The sequence below is a fragment of the Gorilla gorilla genome, chromosome 22 (assembly GCF_029281585.2).
Source record: "Gorilla gorilla gorilla isolate KB3781 chromosome 22, NHGRI_mGorGor1-v2.1_pri, whole genome shotgun sequence".
NCBI classification, from domain to species: domain Eukaryota; kingdom Metazoa; phylum Chordata; class Mammalia; order Primates; family Hominidae; genus Gorilla; species Gorilla gorilla.
In genome coordinates, this window is record NC_073246.2 from 58,192,109 (window position 1) to 58,200,675 (window position 8,567).

Here is an 8,567-nt window from a genome sequence, read left to right on the forward strand (position 1 = left end):
GTGTAGATATTTCCATGTTCATACAGATAGCGATGCTGATATTTCCATGTTCGTACAGATAGCGGTGCTGATATTTCCATGTTTATACAGGTAGCGGTGTAGATATTTCCATGTTTATACAGATAGTGGTGTAGATATTTCCATGTTGATACAGATAGCGGTGTAGATATTTCCAAGTTTTTACAGATAGCGGTGTAGATATCTCCATCTTAATACAGATGGCGGTGTAGATATTTATATGTTCATACAGATGGCGGTGCAGATATTTCCATGTTCATACAGATGGCGGTGTAGATATTTCCATGTTTATAGAGATAGCGGTGTAGTTATTTCCATGCGTAAAGAAATAGCTTTGTAGATATTTCCATTTATATGCAGATACCTGTGTAGATATTTCTATTTTCATGCAGATAGCGGTTTAGATATTTCCATGTTCAAACAGATAGCGGTGTAGATATTTCCATGTTTATAGAGATGGCGGTGAAGATGTATGCATGTTTACACCGAGAGCGGTGTAGATATTTCCATGTTCATACAGATAGCGGTGTAGATATTTCCACGTTCATCCAGATGTCTGTGTAGATATATCCATGTTAAAACTGATGGCGGTGAAGATATTTCCATGTTCATACAGATAGCGGTGTAGATATTCCCATGTTCATACAGATGGCGGTGTAGATATTTCCATGTTCATCCAGAAGGCTGTGTAGATATATCCATGTTCATACAGATGGCGGTGAAGATATTTCCATGTTCATACAGATAGCAGTGTAGATAATTCCATGTTCATACAGATAGCGGTGTAGATATTTCCATGCTCATACCGATAGCGGTGCTGATATTTCCATGTTTATACAGGTAGCGGTGTAGATATTTCCATGTTTATACAGAAAGCGGTGTAGATATTTCCATGTTTATTAAGATAGCGGTGTAGTTATCTCCTTCTTAATACAGATGGCAGTGTAGATATTTATATGTTCATACAGATGGCGGTGCAGATATTTCCATGTTCATACAGATGGCGGTGTAGATATTTCCATGTTTATAGAGATAGCGGTGTAGTTATTTCCATGCGTAAAGAAATAGCTTTGTAGATATTTCCATTTATATGCAGATACCTGTGTAGATATTTCTATTTTCATGCAGATAGCGGTTTAGATATTTCCATGTTCAAACAGATAGCGGTGTAGATATTTCCATGTTTATAGAGATGGCGGTGAAGATGTATGCATGTTTACACCGAGAGCGGTGTAGATATTTCCATGTTCATACAGATAGCGGTGTAGATATTTCCACGTTCATCCAGATGTCTGTGTAGATATATCCATGTTAAAACTGATGGCGGTGAAGATATTTCCATGTTCATACAGATAGCGGTGTAGATATTCCCATGTTCATACAGATGGCGGTGTAGATATTTCCATGTTCATCCAGAAGGCTGTGTAGATATATCCATGTTCATACAGATGGCGGTGAAGATATTTCCATGTTCATACAGATAGCAGTGTAGATAATTCCATGTTCATACAGATAGCGGTGTAGATATTTCCATGCTCATACCGATAGCGGTGCTGATATTTCCATGTTTATACAGGTAGCGGTGTAGATATTTCCATGTTTATACAGAAAGCGGTGTAGATATTTCCATGTTTATTAAGATAGCGGTGTAGTTATCTCCTTCTTAATACAGATGGCAGTGTAGATATTTATATGTTCATACAGATGGCGGTGCAGATATTTCCATGTTCATACAGATGGCGGTGTAGATATTTCCATGTTTATAGAGATAGCGGTGTAGTTATTTCCATGTGTAAAGAGATAGCTGTGTAGATATTTCCATGTGTATGCAGATAGCTGTGTAGATATTTCCATTTTCATGCAGACAGCGGTGTAGATATTTCCATGTTCAAACAGATAGCGGTGTAGATATTTCTATGTTCATACAGATAGCGGTGTAGATATTTCCATGTTCATACAGATAGCGGTGAAGATGTATGCAAGTTTACACAGATATCGGTGTAGATATTTCCATGTTCATACAGAAAACGTGTAGATATTTCCATGTTCATCCAGTTGGCAGTGTAGATATATCCATGTTCGTACAGATGGCGGTGAAGATATTTCCATGTTCATACAGATAGCGGTGTAGATATTTCCATGTTCATACAGATAGCGGTGTATATATTTCCATGTTCATACAGATAGCGGTGTAGCTATATCCATGTTCATACAGATAGCAGTGTGGATATTTCCATGTTCATCCAGATGGCTGTGTAGATATATCCATGTTCATAGACATGGCAGTGAAGATATTTCCATGTTCATACAGATAGCGGTGTAGATATTTCCATGTTCATACAGATTGGGGTGTAGATATTTCCATGTTCATACAGATAGCGGTGTAGCTATTTCCATGTTCATACAGATAGCGGTGTAGATATTTCCATGTTCATCCAGATGGCTGTGTAGCTATTTCCATGTTCATACAGATAGCGGTGCTGATATTTCTATGTTTATACAGGTAGTGGTGTAGATATTTCCATGTTTATACAGATAGCGGTGTAGATATTTCCATGTTTATACAGATAGCGGTGTAGATATTTCCATGTTTATACAGAAACCGGTGTAGATATCTCCATCTTAATACAGATGGCGATGTAGATATTTATGTGTTCATACAGATGGCGGTGCAGATATTTCCATGTTTATAGAGATAGCAGTGTAGTTATTTCCATGTGTAAGAGATAGCTTTGTAGATATTTCCATGTATATGCAGATAGACGTGTAGATATTTCTGTGTTTATACAGATAACATTGTAGATATTTCCTTGATCATACAGATGGCGGTGTAGATAATTCCATTTTGATACAGATGGCGGTGTAGATATTTCCATGTTTATACAGATGACGGTGTAGATATTTCCATGTTTTTTCAGATAGCGGTGTAGATATTTCCATGTTTATAGAGATAGCGGTATAGATATTTCCATGTTGATACACATAGCGGTGTAGATATTTCCATGTTTATTCAGATAGCGGTGTAGATATTTCCCAGTTTATAGAGATGGCGGCTTGGATATTTCCATGTTTATATATGTATCGGTGTATATATTTCCATGTTTATGCAGATGGCGGTGTAGACATTTCCATGTTTATACAGATGGCGGTGTAGATATTTCCATGTTTATACGGATGGCGGTGTATATACTTCCATATTTATACAGATGGCGCTGTAGATATTTTCATGTTCATACAGATAGCGGTGTAGATATTTCCATGTTTATAGAGATGGCGCTGTAGATATTTCCTTGTTTATACACATAGCGGTGTACATATTTCCATGTTTAAAGAGATGGCGGTGTAGATATTTCCATGTTTGTACAGGTAGCGGTGAAGATATTTCCATATTTATACTGGTAGCGGTACAGATATGTGAATTCATTGAACCTCTTTTTCTTTATAAATTACCCAGTCTTGGGTATGTCTTTATCAGCAGCATGAAAATTGACTAATACACTCACTGTCCATGAATGATACTCTGTTAGCCCTTTTGCATTGTTATAAAGAAATACCTGAGACTGGGTTATTTATAAAGAAATGAGGTTTATTTGGCTCCTTGTTGTGAAGGCTGTACATGAAGCATAGTACTGGCACCTGCTTCCAGGGAGGGCATCAGGAACCTTCCAATCATGGTGGAAGGTGAAGGGAAACCAGCATATCACATGGTGAGAGCGGAAGCAAGAGAGACAGGGAAGAGGTGTCAGTCTCTTTTAAACAACCAGATATCGCATGAACTCACAGGGTAAGAACTCATTCATTACCAAGAGGACAGCACCAAGCCATTCAGGAGGCATCTATCTCCAACATTGGGGATCACATTTTAACGTGAGATTTGAAGGGGACAAACATCCAAACTATGTCAGATACCAAAGCTGACAATGTTTAGGATCTTTAGCTGTTCCAGGTTCTGGGAAAAGGGAGAGAGTTAGCTTCCCTCGTCTATGCTGTGCTACTCCATATTATATTAGTAATTATTGTTCTCTAAAGGTTTTTGAAAGCAAATAAACAAATGCAAGGCAAAATATACGAAATGCAAGGCAAAACATACGAAATGCAAGGCAAATGCATTAAAAACTTTTGAGTGTTAATATATAGATTTTATTTTATCTTTTTAATTTCTTTTGCTTAACCAAATAGATTATGTAGTTTTGATTAACTGGCCATGAAATAGCTCTGCCTACATAGAATTTCCCATGAATAATTGGTTGTGGAGACTTTTATGTGTGACCCAAATCCTCCCTCAAAACTGAAGTTTGCCCAGCTATTGGGAGTGTTGGCAAATCATGCCTCTCAGCTGATTCTCTCTAGAATTTATTCTCAGGAGATCTAATTAATAACTTGTCAAGCTGATGTCCATCCTTGGGGACAACTCGTATCTGAAGAATGGCCAGTGAAAGGTATTAAAACTCCATACTCCTGCCTCAATTTAGGGCAACTCTGAAGGGTCACCCCAGCTTCTCAGCTCCCCCTTGAGATTAGCTGAGGTATTTGTTGTGACTGCCTCACATCTCAACTCCCTTTGTCCAATTCAGCTTTTTCGCCACAGTTGTTGGCTCCTAGGATTTTACCCAGGTAAATGTTCTCTACACAAATCTCTATCTCAAATCTGCTTTACAGGGAATGTGGCCTCAGACAGGTTTTCATTAGGTTCTGGACGTAACTCTCATTAGTCATTGATATGATTCGGCTGTGTCTCCACCCGAATCTCACCTTGATTGTAATTATCCCCGCATGTCAAGGATGGAGTCAGGTGGAGATCATTGAATCATAGGGGCGGGTTCCCCCTACTGTTCTCCTGGTAGCGAATAAGTCTCACGAGATCTGATGCTTTTAAAATGGGAGTTTCCCTACACAAGCTTTCTTCTCTGCTACCATTTAAGATGTGCCTTTGCTTCTTTTTTGCCTTCTGCCGTGACTGTGAGGCCTCCCCAGCCATGTGGAATTGTGAGTTCATTAAACCTCTTTCCTTTCTAAATTACCCGGTCTTGGGTATGACTTTATTAGCAGCATGAGAACAAACTAGTGCAGTCTGTTCTATAAGCCCAAGTCGGATCACAGAGTCCCGCTTTCCGTTTTTTTTTTCTAGCCCATATTTCTACTAAAACTTGACTCATATAGACTTAAAACAAAATAATTAAGCATGGCTAGTATTTATTTAATATTTTATACGTGTCAGGTACTGTATTTTGTAACTTATCTTTTAATAATCTTTCCAAATCTCTAAAAGGAGAATTCTGCTCTTTTATAGAGAAAATAAGGATGGCTCAATCTTTTGATTTTTATTACAAGCTTTATTTTGTATAACATATAATAAACTAAAAATATTGAAAGTTTAGAAACCATCAGCACGCAATCGAGGTGATGGAAATATACTTCACCTCCAGTTTCCTGATGCCTCTTTATAATACATTTCTCTGGCCCCTCATTCCTGGCCCTTAAAAACCACCAAACTGCTTTCTGTCACTGGACAGTAATTTATACAGTCAAAAAATGTATATAAATAAAATTTTACACTATGCGCTTTTTTGTCTGACATTTTATGTTTTTTTCTCTGCATGTTTTACCTCTAGAGTCTGCCTTGTTTCACTTAGTATAGTTATTTTGAGATTCATTCATGTTATAGTATGTATCCATAATTAATTCGGATAAAGCAAGTTAATTCATTAATGTATTGATTGATATTTAGACTGTTTCTAGTTTGGGCTATTATGAATACATGTGCTATGAACATTTGTGTTGATATCATTATATGAACACCTACTTTTATCTCTCTTGGGTAAATACCCAGGAGTGCAATGGCTGAGTCTTATGGCAGAAGTATGTTTAACTTTTTAAGGGACTCTTAAACTGTTTTTCAAAGGTTACACTTTTTTGTATTCCCATCAGCAGTGTATGAGAGTTTCAGCTTCTCCACATCCAAGCCAGTGCTTGGCTGTTATCAGTCATGCTAATCTTAGCTATTTAAAAATAGATAGTGGCGTCTCATTTTGGTTTTAATTTGCATTGCCCTAAGCATTAATTATGTTGAGCATATGTGCTTATTTACCAAACAAATGTCTACTTTGTAATGTCTGTTCCAGTCTTTCACCCAAGTTTTAAATGGGGTTGTTTGTTTTTCATTATTAAATTTTGAGCTTTTAAAATATATTTTTGATGCAAGCCTTTCATCAGATATATGAATTGCAAATATTTTCTCCCAGCCTGCAGCTTGTCTTTTCAGTCTCTTAATAGATTCTTTTGAAGAGCAGATTCTTTTTTTTAAATTTGATGAGTTCTTCTTATCAATATATTATTATATAAATCATGCTGTGGGGTCATATCAAAGAAAGCTTTGCCTGACTCAAAGTCCCAAATGTTTTCACATCTTCCCTCTCCTCTCCTTTGGGAACTGAGATTACACGTAAATTCAGTTACTTGAAATTTACTGTCTACTATTGCTCTGTTCATGTTTTTTAAAAATTTATTTTCTCTCTCTATTTTATTTTGAGAGGTGTCTATCTTTTCTTCTTTAATGACTAACGTGCTATCAGCCTACCATGTAGCTGGGACTACAGCCGCATGCTACTATGCCCCGCTAATTTTTGTATTTTTAGTAGAGATGGGATTTCACCATATTGGTCAGGCTGGTCCTGAACTCCTGACTTCGTGATCCACCTGCCTCGGCCTCGCAAAATGCTGAGATTACAGGCGTGAGCCACTGCGCCCAGCCTCCTTTAGTGTATCTTGCATGTCTCTATTTTAGAACATATAGAATACTGTTTCAATAAGCATTTGAATGTTCTTAACTGATAACTCTGGCACCTTGATTTACTCTGGATCAGTTCTGACTCAGTGATTTTTCTCCTTATTATGAGCCACGTTCTTCTGTCTTTTGTTGTTACTGTTGTGTCTCTGCTAAACTGTGTCTGGATGTCAGATATGGTGACTTTTATCTTATTGAGTGCTGGAAGTATATATAAATATTCTTGATCTTTGTATTGGTATGTATTTAAGTTTAGTTGGAAAGAGTTTGACTCTTTTTGGTCTTGCTTTAAAAATTCATTAGGTGGGATCAGACCAGTTCTCATTTTAGAGCTAATCACTCTCAACTAGTGAGGCAAGATCCTTCTGGGTATCCCTGGGAATCTTGAGGTGTTTCTGGTTTGGCTGATAAAATAAGCACTATTACTGGACCTTGGTGAGCATGTGTACTGTTACTTTTCATCTTATCTGGGTGTTGTTTCCCCAACCGTAGGTACTTTTCTCTAGGCCTGTCCTAACAATTACTTAGCTATGTACTTTAGGGGGACCCTTTGCAGAGCTCTGGAGTTCTCTTTCTGTGCAGCCCCTTCTTCTCGGAAACCTTGTCCTGAGAGCTCATGTCAACATGGTTTCTGTGGACTCTCAGCTCTGTCCCCTCAGCTCAGGGAGAACAATGGGCTCCTCTTGGGCTTTTCTCCTGCAGTAGTGGGCTGGAAAACTTTCTCCAGGCATAAATTAGGGCAGTTGATAGGCTCACCTTGTTTGAGACTGACTTTACAGGGTCTTGCAAACTTTTGTGGCATACATTTTGGCCATTTTTTTGGTTGTTTCAGGAGGGAGAGAAAGTCTAGTTCTTGTTACTCCATCATGGTCATTGCAGAAGTCAAACTAACTGATATTTATCAATACAGTCTGTTGCTACACATTGAACTTGCTTAAGATAATTTTTAGATGGCACAGAACTTTCTGTCCATTGAATGAGACTCTCTGCTTATTTTGCAAGTGCTCATTTGTATGGAGACATTTGTATGGAGAAACTTCAAAAAGTTTGTGGAAAAATGAAATTAAAAGATAAACATTGAAAATGTGATCTTCGGTTTTCATCCCTAAAGAACTGATGGTCCTGGGAACTTAACAATGTCAATGCAGTCTCTTATACATTATTAACTTAAGAAAAATGGGTGCCCTTTCCACATTTGTTGAGATTGGGAAACAAAAAGAAGTCAGAAGGAGCCAAATCAGAGCTGTAAGGTGGATGCCTGACAATTTCCCATTGAGACTCTCACAAAATTGCCTTTGCTTGATGACAGGAATGAGCAGAAACATTGTGGTGTTAGAGGACTGTCTGCTAAAGCTTTCCCAGGTATTTTGCCCTAAAACTTTGGCTAACTTATTCAAAACACTCTCATGATATGCAGATATTATTGTTCTTTGACCTTCCACAAAGTCAACAAGCAAAATGCCTGGAATGTCCCCAAAAAACTGTTGCCGTGACCTTTGCTCTTGAGTGATCCCCTTTAGCTTTGACTGGACCACTTCCACCTTTGGTAGCCATTGCTTTGATTGTGTTTTGCCCTCAGGATCATACTGGGAAAGCCATGTTTTATCTTCTGTTACAATTCTTCAAAGAAATCCTTCAGGATCTTGACCCTAGTTCTTTAAAATTTCCATTGAGAGCTCTCCTCTTGTCTGCAGCTGATCTGAGCACAACACTTTTGGCACCCATGCAGTGGAAAGTTGGTTCAACTTTAATTTTTTAGTCAGAA